Source organism: Spermophilus citellus (assembly GCF_964194105.1).
Source record: "Spermophilus citellus genome assembly, chromosome: 3".
Taxonomy (NCBI): Eukaryota; Metazoa; Chordata; class Mammalia; order Rodentia; family Sciuridae; genus Spermophilus; species Spermophilus citellus.
The window spans coordinates 106719587-106734889 of record NC_138184.1 but is presented as its reverse complement, the minus strand read 5'-3'; the positions used below and the strand labels follow the sequence as shown (position 1 = coordinate 106734889).

The window sequence follows — 15303 nt, the reverse complement described above, 5'->3', positions numbered from 1 at the left end:
TCCATTAACTTTGCAAATGATAGAGCCAACATAAAAATGAAGTAAATAAGTGTCTTTTCAAAATATATGAAAAGAAAAACTAAAGTATGGAAGTTCATAGGTGCTGTTAATGACCTCTGACATACTGTTGCACATCTGGAATACTACTTGCATGCTCAGCGCTATATGTGTGCTCAGGCAGGAAGCAAGAAGTCCCCCATCTACCTGAAATTAATGTCTGTGCAAGAGTGAAGTGAAGGCCAAGGCAGATCTACAAACTGATGGAGTGTTGAAGTTGTGCCCCAATACACACAGAGAGCCTTTGGCAAAGACTGAGTGATTTATTCCTTCCAGGCTTTTAAGGAAATGTCCATCTAATATTTAGATAGCTGCTAGTATATTTGAACATAGATGTCAGCCACTAAAAATGTAGAAAATTCAATGGTAAAGAAATAGTCCAGAAAAAACACAAAACAATAAATCATCAACAATAATATCTATGGCACTGGGGTGGGGCTCAGTGGTAGAGCACTTACCTAACATGTGTGAAGCACTGGGTTCAATACAAAGCACCCCATATAAATAAAATAAAGGTCCATGGACAACTAAAAAAATTACAAAAAAAGCACACAATAATAATTACAACAATAGCAACAGTGACAAAAATAAAAACAACAAACATTAATGGAAGGAATCGGCTTTCAAGATTTATCACATTAAAATTTCCATTTTTCAAAAGGAGATTATGAGTCAGTAAAGAATCAGGAAAATACTGTTCGTACATAGGGAAAAATAAAAAAATTAAAAAATAAAAAAACAATGCAAATATGACTCATAAAAATTATCCCTAAAGAAGCATAGACCTTGGGATTACTAGAAAAATACTTTCATTGCCAGTTATTTCAGATATTGTAAAAGAAATAAAGAAAAGTTTGTGAATTATTTTAATAAAAGTTACAGGAAGAATGTCTCACCAAAGAGAATAAAAGAAAAAAAACCCTCAAATAAAGACAGACTGTATTATATTTCTTGTCCAAGAATAAAAATAGATTGAAAAAAATGCCAATCCTGAGTGACTTGTGTGACACAATCAAGGGAACCAACACACACATTATGAAAGTTATAGAAGGTAGCCTATGGAGAGGGGACATAAAAATGTATATGGAAAATGATGACCAAAATCTTTTCGATTGTGATGATAAGAAAATCTATTACATCTACAAAACACTAAAAGATGTTATTCAGAGTTTATATTTACATAGTTCATGGAAAGCATTGTAGATAAAACACAGCAAATTGTAAATAAAGAGTATGTTAATTGACATCAATTATGCCAAGAGTGTGTCAATTTATGTCTCCAATTATGATACACTGATTGGCAACAAGGTCTAGCCCTCAGAATGTGAGAAACTGACGACAGGACCAAATATATGTACTGACTGTTTTCAAATATTGAATATCGGCCAACAGGCAGATTGAAATTACACGTCCTCAGAGAAGGAAACCGCATGTATATATACACAGACACACCAATGCATACATGCATACACATACTTATATACACAAAAAAATACATGTATGAATAAACACACTCAGATGCACATTTACACATATGCAGGCACACACATACACACTTAAATATAAAACAGGTACACATATAAATACACACTATTTTAGTTTGCTTAGAGGCAAAATTTATTTTAGATCATGGTTTCAGAGGTTCATCCTATTGTTGGCTGACTGCATTGCTCTAAGCCTGAGGTAAGGCAGAACATCATGGCAGAAGAGTATGGCAGAGAACAGCTGCTCAGTTCATGACAGCTAGGAAGTAGAGACAGAAAGAGCCATGTGCCAGGAACAAAATATAAACCCCAAAGGCATATATCCAGTGACCCACATCCTCCAACCACAATCTACCTGGTTACCACACAGTTCATCCATTCAAGCATATTGTTCCATTGATTAGTTTACAGATGTCATGATCTGATCATTTCAGCTATAAACATTCTTGCATTGTCACATATGAGATTTTGTGGGACACCTCACATGCAAACCATAACACACACTTAAATGTACAATCTAAAGACACATGTGCATGCACGCGCACACACACATACAAATGATCCCCACAGTGGTCACTGTTAGGACAAACGATGCACACATATTGAAGGTGAGAGATGGGAAGGAAGCACACCTCAGATCAGCAGGCTTTTATTTATTCAGTATTTAGCAGCTGAGTCAATTGGTGGAACCCTGATATGGCTCATTTTGGGGGGCAGAAAATGGCAGAGGGCTCAAGGAAGGGTCTGGGTTTTATAAGGATTGTTTAGGGTGGAACAGGAAGGCAATTCCTGGGGCTCATTATATTGGAGTCCCGCTGATTTGCTGATTCATTAGGGTGGGGTAGTAATGTGAAGAGGGACTTATTGTATTGGGGTTAGGTGACCCATTAGTGTGGTGGGAGGGGTCCGGTGCCAATATGGTCTGAGTTCCTTTTGTGTTCCTTTGCTTGGCTGAAGCCTGGGATTTTAGATGACAAAAGCTTAGGGAAAATGTCCTTGGAATTATTCCCATATTCTTCAGTCACAGTTTAATTTCTTGAGACAATTGTTGGCCCTGAGTGAAGTGGAGAGGGAATGGCACAAGTGCCACCTGGAGTTAGCGACAGTAATCAAAGAGCTCTACCTCACCTGAGGTAGACTAAGAAGCAAAAATTGAGATAGATGTGACTACAGGATGTAGCATCTTAAAGACTGCCTGAGACCTGGGTCTTCATGGGCACTAAGGAGCCCAGTAAGGGAAGAAAACTCTTAGACACAATGTCGGGCTTTTAAAACTGAATTTTCCATGACCTGACCCAGGATCCCTAGGTCATGCAATCTTGAGTTCTTCTGTTACCTTCATTCAAATTCAACATCCATGATCTGCTGACACAAAGCATTACTCTGAATATTCCCCTGGAGACCCAACTCATTAACACTAACGCACAGGATGATATGTGCACTAAAGATCCATTTAGATCTCACCCATGTGCATAGAGGACTCAGAGAATAAACAATAGTTTCACACAGGGAATGGACATGACTGAACTCACTCTGCTCCTGAGGCCTTGTGAAGGAATACTATGCTGTTCACAGACACAAGAAATTGAAATATCACACTGTGACACAAATGAAATAGGTGAGTTAAAAATGGTCATGACTGCACAGATTTAATGCACTTCCAATCAAAATTCCAATGACATTCCTCACAGAAATAGAAAAAGCAGGCAAGAAATTCATCGGGAAAAATAAGAGACTCAGAATACCTAAAGCAATCCTTAGCAAGAAGAGTGAAGCAGGTGGCACCACTACACCAGCCTTAAACCATACTACAAAGCAATATTAACAAAACAGCAAGGTACTGTCACCAAAATAGACTGGTAGACCAATGCTACAGAATAGAGGACACAGAGACTAACCCTCATAATTACAGTTATCTTATATAGATGAAGACACCAAAAACATATACTGGAGAAAAGATAGCCTCTTCAACAAATGGTGCTGGGAAAACTGAAAATCCATACGCAACATGCACAAAACTCAAAGTGAATCAAGGACTTAGGAATTAAATCAGAGACTCTGCACCTAATAGAAGAAAATATAGGACCAAATCTCCATCATGTCAGATTAGGCCCCAACTTCCTTAATAAGAGTCCTATAGTGCAAGAATTAAAATCAAGAATCCCAAAATGGGATGGATTCAAACTAAAAAGTTTCTTCTCAGCAAAAGAAACAATCATTGAGGTGAATAGAAAGCCTACATCTTGGGAGCAAATTTTTACCCCTCACACATCAGATAGAACACTAATCTCTAGGGTATATAAAGAACTCAAAAAGCTAACCAAAAAAACAAATAACCTAATCAATAAATTGGCCAGGGAACTGAACAGACATTTCTCAGAAGATGATATACAATCAATCAACAAGTATATGAAAAAATGTCCAACATCTGTAGAAATCAGAGAAATGCAAATCAAAACTACTCTAAGATATCATCTCACTCTAGTCAGAATGGCAGCTATTAAGAATACAAACAACAATAAGTGTTGGCGAGGATGTGGGGAAAAAGGTACACTCATACGTTGCTGGTGAGACTGCAAATTGTTGCAACTAATATGGAAAGCAATATGGAGATTCCTTGGAAAACTGAGAATGTAACCACCATTTGACTCAGCTATCCCATTCCTCAGTCTATACCCAAAGGACTTAAAAACAGCATACTCCAGGGACACAGCCACATCAATGTTTATAGGAGCACAATTCACAATAGCTAACCTGTGGAACCAACCTAGATGCCCCTCAGTAGATGATGGATTAAAAAAATGTGATATATACGTACAATAGAATATTACTCAGAAATAAAAGAGAATAAATCATGGCATTTGCAGGTAAATTGATGGAGTTGAAGAATATAGTGCTAAGTGAAGTAAGCCAATTCCAAAAAACCAAATGTCAAATATTTTCTCTTATATAAGGAAGCTGATTCATAGTGGGGTTGGGACAGGGAGCATGGGAGGATTAGATGAACTCTAGATAGGGCAAAGGGCAGGGAGGGGCATGGGAGTAGAAAAGATGGTGGAATGAGATGGACATCATTACCCTAAATCCATGTATGAAGATACAAATGGTGTTAATATAGTTTGTATACAACCAGGGATATAAAAAAATTGTGCTCTATGTGTGTAATATCAATTATAATGCATTCTGCTGTCATATATAACAAATTAGAATACTAAAAAAATTAAAGAAAAAAAGACAGATCTAGGAAAATCTTATTCTAATGTAGGGCAATTTGGAAGGGAAAAAATGTAAAAACATATGCCAAAGAATTTTTCTGTCTAAAAGAACCAGAGAACAATAAAGCAGGGTGGGGAAGGAAAGGAACTCAAAAAAAAAAAAAAAGAAAGAAAAATTGTGCTGTATATGTGGTATAATATGAATTGAAATGCATTCTGCTGTCGTGTATAACATATAAGAATAAATTTTTAAAAATTAAATAAATATGTGCTAGAAAAAAAAATGGTCACTAGAGGAAAGTGGCATAGCAGAGTGAATAGGAGACCCACTAAGCTGACACTGCTTAGGCAAAACATGAAACCAGCAGTGCTGAGCCAAGCTGGGTCTGGTGGCTGGAGGTCAAGAATGCATTCCAGGCAAGATCCATGAAACGTTATCATAACTCCAACCTGATAGTTGAGATAGCCATGGAAAACCTCATTGGATCCTCACTAGATCTAATGGTAACTGGCATTCTCAAAAACTCTTCCTATCAAAAGTATCAGGAATGAAAATATAAGACACATTCCTACCACTTCAAGAAGCTCCTGTACAAGTCAACAACATCTAGCAGATCAGGTAGTTTCTTTTGTTATCAAGCAGATATTCAAACCACTAACATAAAAGTCACAAAATATATTTTTATCAATGTTTTTCAAAGTATGTGTGTTACTTGTTAATAAGTCAGAAATCAATTCTGTAACAATGTTTTTAAAAGAAAATAAAATATAAAGTACCAGGATGCTTTGTGTAACCCTTTGCCTAAATTATGAACATCTCTAGGAATACTGAAGTCCATTTCAATATATGAGAAAGGTATTTGATAGAAGTGATATGATGACTAGAGTATATATTCACCAAGGAATGGCTTTCAATCCTTTATATGGGTGTCACTTGGTGTCCATAATGGCAAGGTTAATGTGCAGTCTGCCTTTATATTACCATGACTTGCAACTAGATGTGAAATATGAGATTCATTTTCAAATTTTGAGTACATTTTTTGGAAGAGTGCTATCTAGGCTATGTATTTTTTTTCCTTTTTTTTTCGCTTTGTTTTGTTTTGTTTTTGAGTTACTAGCAATTATAACATTTTAATCAAACTAGAATAAATTACTGTTAAAATGGATCCTTTCTTTATTAAAAGAAAGATAAATAATGGAATGAAATATAAAGAAATATGTTCTGGATCTCGAAATGTGAACATTGACGACATTGAGCAAAAAATATTGACTACAATCTTCCAAATTCAACTTCATTAGAGGCATATTTCAAAAAAAAATAAGTACAAGGCATGTTCGTGAAGATTAATTAAAATATGGTTTTATCAAATGTAAAAAGCTGTTTAAACTGACAGGCCACAGTGTGTTATTTGTAATAATATTCTTACAAATGAAAGTTTACAACCTTTTTTTAATATTTATTTTTTAGTTGTAGTTGGATACAATATCTTTAAATAATTTATTTATTTTTATGTGGTACTGAGGATATAACCCAGGGCCTTGCCGTCGTAGGCAAGCGCTCTACCACTGAGCCACAACCCTAGCCCAACTTAAAAACCTTCAAAATTAAAAATACACTTGGAAACTCACCATACTGAACTTATTGATAAACCTCTTGAATACTTTCAAAGAAAAAAGACATAAAGTTATCAACACAATTTCTTAATTGTCCTACTACTGTTAGTGAGAAAGCCTTAGCCTCATCATATTTTGTTGCATATCGTGCAGCAAAAGAGAAAATGGTTCACACAGCTGCTGAAAAAATTATACTTCCAGAGTGTTTGGCTATGGTGAGTACAATATTTGATGATAAGTCAACTGATAAAGTAAAAACTATACCTAATGACAACACAATGTCTCTTGAATTTGTACTATTGCAGAACATTTAGACTTAACACTTCTTACTCCGTTGTGATCTAATATAGATAGATTTTGCAATCCAGCTGGATGAAAGCAATAATTTGAAGCTGCACAGCACTGTTAGTTTATGTCAAGTATGCAAGGCAGGATGATTTTTATGGAATTGTGTGTGTGTGTGTGTGTGTGTGTGTGTGTGCTTTTTTTAAATTTAACCTTTCATTTAAGTGAATTAGATATTTTTAGAGAATTGGAAAAGTGCATTGTTGGTCAAGATAAATTAACTATAAAGGAATTACAAGTAATAGAACAGCAAGCATAACTGGAAACCACAGCAGAGTAATTTAAAAGTTGCTGGAAGTTACTAATAATGGTGCTGTGTGGAATCGTTCTTTTATACATCATGAAGCTTTAGCATCCAGAGAAATTCCACAGAATCTCATGGAAGTATTAGAAAAGCAATACGTTTGTAAATCTTATTAAAGAAAGCTCATTGAATAGACAACTTCTTGAAACATTTTGTTCAAAGATTAGAACTAATAACACCCATTTAATGTATCATACAAAAGTTCATTGGTTGTCTCAAGAAAAATACTAGCCAGCCAGGGTTTACGAACTTGGGAATGAGATTCGTAGTTTTCTCACTGAAAAAAAAATCTCATTTAGCAAATATTTTTGAAGAAGATATTTGGGTAATGAAATTGTCATATTCAACTGGTATTTTGGGCATTTTTAATGAACTGAGTTTAAAACTACAAGGAGAAAACAATGATATTTTCCTACATGTTGAATGTATCCAAGCATTCTGAAAGACATTGTTACAGCAAGCAAGACTTAAAAGTAATTTTCCTAGCTACTACCTGTTCCCAAGGTTTTTATAACATATTGAAGAAAATATTATTAATGAAAACAATTTGAAGGAAATGAAATTAGAAGTATTGTTGCATCTCACTTCTCTATCTTAAACTTTTAACCATTTCTTTCCAAAAGAGAAACATTAAGGGAAAATAGTTGGCTAAAAGATCCACTTGCTTTTCAAAACCCTGAATCAGCCAGGTGCAGTGGTACATGCCTGTAATCCCAGCAGTTCTGGAGGCTAAGGCAGGAGGAACCAAAGTTCAAAGCCAGCCTCAGCAAAGTGAGGCACTAAGCAACTCCTTGAGACCCTGTCTCTAAATAAAATATAAAATAGGGCTGAGGATGTGGCTCAGTGGTCCAATGCCCCTGAGTTCAATCTATAGTGCATCACCAAGAAAAAAAAAAAAAAAAAAAAAAAAAACCTGAATCAATAGTTGAGTTAAACTTAGTACCTGAAGAAGAGAATGAATTATTAAAGCTTAATTCTTTATATACATTGAAGAAAGATTATGAGACCCTAAGTTTGTCAGCATTTTGGATTAAGATAAAGAAAGACTTTACTTTGCTAAGTAGAAAGAATATCCTGCTATTACTGCCATTCACAACAACTAGTTTTTGTGAGCTGGGCTTTCCCATCTTAACCCAGTTAAAATCAAAGGGAAGAAACAGGCTGAATGGCACAGCAGATATGTGGGTAGCATATCTTCCTGTGCTCCAGACTGGAAGGAGCTGCTGAACAGATAAGAACACTCCTCATGTTGAACCAAATCTTACCTAGCTTTTGCCTTTGTGATATTTTTAATGATATTTTGTAATAGTTTCCATTGTATTTAGATGTTAACATTGTATGTGATAACTTTATTATACTTCCTATTATGCTTTAATATTAATAAAATCAATGATTTTATATTTATTGAACAACAAGAACAAAAAAAAAAAAAAAAAAGATTCACCAAAGGATTCTACATGGCCCAGGTAAATTGTGATGGGTGCCCTTGATTGTCTCATGGCTATAGTGCACCAGCAAGTGCTGGGAACTTCCTGCACAAAAAGTATGGGTCAAAATAGCCCAATTTGCTGTGGTGATACCCTGACCATAAAAGGCTCTGTGCAAAGCATGGAAGCTGTGTCAGGTTCTGTGTAAAGCAAAGAAGCTATGTCAGGTTCTGCACAAAGCACAGAAGCTGTGTCAAGCTGTACTTTGCACAGAGCCTAAGTCAATCTTGGCCTTCATCTCAGATGCCAGCTCCCAGCAGGTAAAGGATTCTTAGTATGGCAAAATAACAATAATGTTTTGCTGGTGCTGTAACTTTCAAGCCTGCCTAATTAGTAACAACTGAACAATGGGTTTCCTGGGTACCACAGAAAGCCTCAAGCATTGCAACAGTGAAACAGCTACAAGAATGTTTCTAGCCCTGCGACTTTATAATGCACCAAGAACAATGCCTCTGTAGTCTAGCTTCCTGATTATGGGACCCTATATAATAAGCCTGCAGGCCAGCTCTGTGTCACTGTTTCTCCATCAGAGTGCAGTGTTCCACCTAATCCCAGCGTTCTCTCTATATCTGTATGTGTGCTTTCTTTAATCCCCCATCACCTCTCACCATTTTCTTGGGTTTGGCCATGCAGGTCGCAACAGGCACCAGGTTCAGGCACAGGAAGTAGGTAGGGAATAGCTCTCAGCAGTCAGGAGTGGGATTCAGATATCCAGGGTGAGTATGGTCAGGGTGGTATCACCAATGGATATTTCTGTGTGTCTCTGTTCATTGAGAGTTTTCGCATAAGGAACTGAGCTCCTTAGGACAGGGGGTTTCCCCCTGTATTTTCACTTATGTATGTACAGAGTCCAGAATGCAACCTGGCTCAAAGCACATGTTCAATCTGTTTGTATAATGAATATCCACCTGCATTGGAATCCCATAATGAAAAGTAGATCTGAGGCAAAGTTCATGATTGTTACAGCTAAGATATTTTGAATTTGGCATTCTGACTTGATTCAAGAGAAGATATTAAATTATAAACTTGAACTTTGGGTCTATAAAACAGGAGAAGACCATGAACTTTAGAAATGGAGAAGGTGACAAGTAGGATGGACTGAATCCCATGGATTCATACAGAGAAAAGTAGATATGATGGGCCTTCAGCTACTGAGAAAAAAAAAAAAGCCACAATATTAGGTGGATGGTGTGGCAAACTCTGAGCACAGAGGACTACCATAAGCAAATCCACTGTAGAGCAGGGTGAATGAATGAACATTTAAATTAACTAAGAGCTACTTATTCATCAATAGAATGTTAAAGAAAGAGTTCAAAATATACTGTGTAACCAAAACAATTCTAAATTTCAGTCCATCAACCCACAATCCCACATCTCTAGTGGAAAAAAAATGTGAAGGAAGAAGGAAGAGTTTATCAACTTGGGATCCATAGAAGAGATACTTCTACACTAGGTGAAGAGATTAACAGAGGCAATAAATGATTGTTAAAGCACATATGTACCAGTCTGGACTTCATTTTTACACAAGGATCCCAGCAACTACAAACATTTGATTCTATTATGCTTCCTTCACTTCATCAAATATTAAACAACTAATTAGCTTAAGTGTGGAAGACCAAACACAATTTATATGAGAATAAGAATACACAGGTTAATTAAAAACAGATATAATGCTAGCAATGCAGATATGTTGTAAATCATATATCAAAGAAGAGATATGACTCTATAGCATTGTCTTCAGGTGTGCTAAATTTTTAGGTTTTTTAAGTATTTATTTATTTAATTATTTGTTGGTACTGGGTATTGAAACCAGGCTCACTCTATCACTGAGCTACATTTCCAGAGCTTTTGCTTCTTTGTTTTATTTTGATATTTTGATATTTTATTTCTCTCTAGTTGCTAAAGCTGGCCTCAAACTTGCTGGTTTCCTGCCCTAGCCTCCTGAGGCACTGGAATCAAAGCTTGGCACCACCATGCTCAGCAAGATTGTCAGTATATATCTGTTTGTACCAACCATAGACGGGGACTCCCAGGAGTGAGAATCTATAGCAATCTTACAGTGTATCAGAATCTCAATGACTTGAAATCAGACTATTCATATAAAAAATATAGAGAGACCTGTTGAGCCATAAAAAAAAAAAAAAGCTGGGCTCTTTTGTCTCCATGTCTTTTGACCAGGAAAGGGCACTGACCAGGAAGGGGCACTGTGGGAGAGTCCTGTAGTCCCCACATAGCTGCTGAGTTGAGACCACTACTCAAAGGAGCCCTAGCCTTGGGCTGGGCCCTGTGCTCACTGATAAGGACTCACTAACTGCATTATTTTAGGCCTGAGTCTTGAAGCAAGAACTTTTGTCTCATCTCAGAAGATGTTTCCTCCCAGGAATCCATAAAGAAATAAAACAAGCCCTCATCTTCTCAGTTAATATAGTATGAATTGAGCTCTAGTACCAGGACCCAAGGAGATGCACAATTTCTGGATAATTCAAAGAGAAGTTACAACCTTTCTAGCTAGTTTTAATAAACAGTTGTTTACCAAACTTCTGAATTCACTGTTTCTAAAACAAGCCTTAAACCAAATTCTGAAACTTAGGAAACTATTAAGAACCACATAACCTAGTCCAAAAAAGGTATTTCAAAGTGTCTTAGAATTACTTTTCAGCTTATAGTAAACAACACAGTTTTCTCAAAATTCCACATTTTACTGACCTCATTACTACCTACATCTTACTACAAATAACAGAGGCTGCAGAATAAGTTCATTTTTATTTACATAGCACCAAGTATAACTATCAACTTATGAAAGAACTTATGAAAAAGATCAGAAACTTTCAGAGTATCTAAAATTATTTTTTGGTACCACGGACTGTACCCAGGGGCACTTAACCACTGAGCTATATCCCCAGCCCTTTTTATTTTTAATTTCGAAACAGGATCTTGCTAAGTTGGTGAGGCTGGCCTTGAACTTGCAATCCTTCTGCCTCAGCCTCAGTTACTGGGATTACAGGTGTGACTCACCACATCCATCACAGAGTATCTAAAATTTAAATATTATGTTTCTTATACATATTTTTCTCCTTACATGAAAATTACTAAGTAAGTTATACTTAAATACCTTATTTAAAAAAAAAAGAAAATTAGGTACTTCTCACTTAAGAGAGTTGAAATTATTTAAAATGATGGGTGAGGGTAAAGAATGAGCTATACATCCAATGTAAATTGGATAAAACCCAAATATAAAATTTAAACAGAAGGGGAAACTTTATTAAAAGGGAATACATACTAACTACTTTTCCTCCCAAGGTAGATAAATTAACATTACAAAGAAATCTAGAGGAAGCCAGTTTGAGTTTCTTGCCCTTATAAATGTAAATAAAAATAAAATCCATGGGGTCAAAATATTTAGGGTTATAACTAGAAATATAAAATTCTACTTTTATGACAAGGCAGCTAGTTGAAATAAGTTAACATAATCATTTGAATTGGTTGTCTGCACACTGGACAGGGCTTATTCCTTTTCTTCAGCTTCTTTGCACATGCAAAGCATGACATAAGATGTCCTGTTTTACCATGAACAATGCAACCATTTTTAGGTTGACCTTGGCAAATCACACAAGGTTCAATGACATTAAGGGGGAAACTAGATTCCACGTTTTCTTCTTTGTCTTATGTTTCTTCCTTCTCAAACTCTTTGACATCTTCTTGACTGCTATAAATAATGCTATTTGAAGTTGATGGCTGAGAATAGTCCTCACTTTCTTGTGACTGGGAGGCTTGTGTGATCTTATCATTTTCTTCAAATCATGATTCTTTGGAATCATTTGCTGTAGTTTTTTTTTTTTTTTTTCTTTACCATCAGGCACATCCAAGCCAGTTCTCACGAAGGTTCCAACATCTATTGCAATGTGGTGGAAGGGGAGTATTCATTTCATTGCACGAAGTACACTTCCAATAGTCAGCTAAGGAAATTTCAGGATCTTCTTCAAATGAATCCATATCACTTTCCCCTGCCTGATACACAATAACTTGATATACCTCATTATCTTCATCTGAGAGTTCTTATCCTTCTTCACTAAGGCTATTTCCTCTGAATCAAGAGATTCAGCTTCAAATTCTACACTAAATTGATCTGAAACTGAGTCCTGATTCAACCAATTACTGGAATTTTCACTCACACCATCTTCAATATCCGGATTTGATGGATTCTCTATTGATTCACTGCTACTGCTTCTTTCACAACATATTTCCCTTATTACACACAGAGCAGGCTTTCATCAAAGGAAAGGAAAATACTATCAGATTTGTGGCACTTTCATCATTCACCAGATAATTCATCTGAATTTTCTTCTGTCTCACTAATTGCTCTCCTTCTAGATGAGGTAGATGGTCTAGAAACCAAACAGGAAAATGAAGGCTTCCCTTCCTGTAGTTATTGAACAAGGTCCTTCTGATCACTCCCACCTTCAAGGTGACACCTGTTCTCACTAATGTGCTGGAATCTGATGGTTCCTGCTGATTGGCTACCACCAAATTTTTGTAGATCATTGTATATATTCTCCTGTGTTCCTTCACAGAGAAGCTTGGCACTCCAAACAAATCTCCTAGAAGATTCATTTGAACAATATACAATGTGTTGTTGCTTCTCATCATATAATAGTTTAGTCATAATATACTGGCCAAGATAAAATATAACCTCTTTCACAGTGTAAGTGTCTTTTTATGCACCAACAGACTTTAACAACTTCAAAAGCAATGGCTTTGGTCTAACCAGGGTCTCTTGTTCCGAAGCTGGAATCCGTGAGGTGCTTATAGCACCATCAGTAGACACAGACATGTTGGTATTGCACATTGGCCTGGATCAGTACATAAAATGTGCCTCACGTCTGTGACCACAGGTGTCTACCTTCAATCGCTGGTGACAACTGCTCAACACTTGGGGCTTTTTGCTTGGGTGGAGGGGGTGTGGAGGGTCCTTCAAGGTACCCCAGTTTCCTTCACCCAGAGTGCTTGGGCCTCTATGACCATCCCACTTGCAGCCCAGACCACTGGGCACTTGAACGCACTAAGTCCAGCGAGAAAGGAAGTTCTAAGGGACAGGAAGTTGGCTAGAGGGGTTAGGGTTGCCCCTCCATTTAAGTTTCTGGCTCCATTTTCTCCCAGGAATACAGGGCTGCAGGGGCCAGCACAAAAGCCAAGCTCCGCAGTTTCTGAATCTTTTATTATAAACACCCATATGTTCCCAAAAGTTGAAGTGTACTACTCAAATTTAAGATTTAAACATTCAATGCAAAAGAGAGAAGTGCATATCACTTTTTAATTGCAAACAGTTGTATAGAAGAATTAATTAATGAGGAAACTTTGGTTGAATGAAGTGAGGTTGGTCTCATACTGATAAACAGCTCTCAAACTGATACAACAACAACTGATACAATTGATACAACAGCTCCTTGTTCAAACTGAATCCAATCCTTACTTTGAATTGAAATATATATAAACAATGAAGATATTTATGCACTTAAATTATGATTCTAAAATGACAGATTTTTTTTCTTTACTTGCTTGATTAGTGGTTTAAATGACAGTTAAGTTTCTAGTCTTTGTGCTATTTTGGTGAGATGAGATTTTTTTTCAAAAAATCTCATTGCTCTTATGCACAAGCAAACAAAACCCTTTTTCAAAGGATCATGTCTCAGTCATGTTGAAATGGCACAGCCACTGTCAATGGGATATCCATTCATCTGCTCCTTGAAATGACGCTTTGCTATTTGGGGGAGTGCCTTGAGAGTAGATATTACACTTATCTTTTAGGATCCCATGCTTGAGCTGTGCTCACTTATCCACCCATAGTCCTCTGTGTCAAGAAAGCAGCTAGCTGGACAGGCACAGGGTGAACTGGCAACATAATCATTCTAGAACTAGGATATCAGAACTGTGAGTGGTCTGCCATTGTCCAGCACCCCACACTGTTTGATATCTCTTAATAATTTTACAAACTGATACATCTGAGAACATTGCTCCTTCAATAAGAATGCAGCATCCTAGGAAGAATGGAGGAACTTTGAGTTGGGCAAATGGGAAAGTGAAGAGGAGTCATTAGGGTAGGAAAGATGGTTGAATGAGGTGGACTTCATTACCCTATGTGCATGTATGATTGCACAAATAGTGCTTCTCTACACCGTGTACAACCAGAGAATTGAAATGGTGCGCCCCATTTGTGTATGCTAAATTGAAATGCATTCTGCTGTCATGTACAACTAAGTAGAACAACAACAATAAAAACAACAACAAAAAAGAATGCAGCATTCTCTCTTTATCCTGATTCTGGAACTCACTCTTCATGCAGACCCAGATCACAGTTACCTACTTCCTGGCCCCTACAGAAGGAGCTATTCAGTTCTGGGTTCCAGAGCTCTGTGCATTCTCACCTCCCTGCAGTCTCTTCATATGGTACAAAGATCTTATTCTATACATTTGAGCCTCTAGGAGTCTAGGAATTTCTCTGTAGCCAAAGCTACTTACTAACATCAGCTACTGAGTGATCAATCAGTGGGGTTTTGCCCATGGAAATCTACAAACTGACAGTGCCAGGTTATCCAGCCAATGTGTTTTCCACTGAGACTGATGTTTGAACAGTGAATAGCAGCGGGTGCTGTGGGTCTTCCCAGAGTCTCCAAAGTAGGTACCCATTATTTAGTCATCCCTCTAACTGCTAGGCTGGGAAACTGGCCTGTGTTTGCTAATTGGGACTCAACATCTGTGTCTCTCTGGGCCAGAGTCTTCTGCTCCCAGGTCTATGAAAG

General features: G+C 36.9%; 1 pseudogene across 1 annotated transcript; it reads right to left on the bottom strand.

The window, feature by feature from the left end:
- Nucleotides 1-11953: 11953 nt before the first annotated feature.
- Nucleotides 11954-13352, bottom strand: LOC308645209 (E3 ubiquitin-protein ligase Mdm2-like; annotated as a pseudogene). The gene has a single exon. The product of its transcript is annotated as an E3 ubiquitin-protein ligase Mdm2-like (transcript).
- Nucleotides 13353-15303: the final 1951 nt, after the last annotated feature.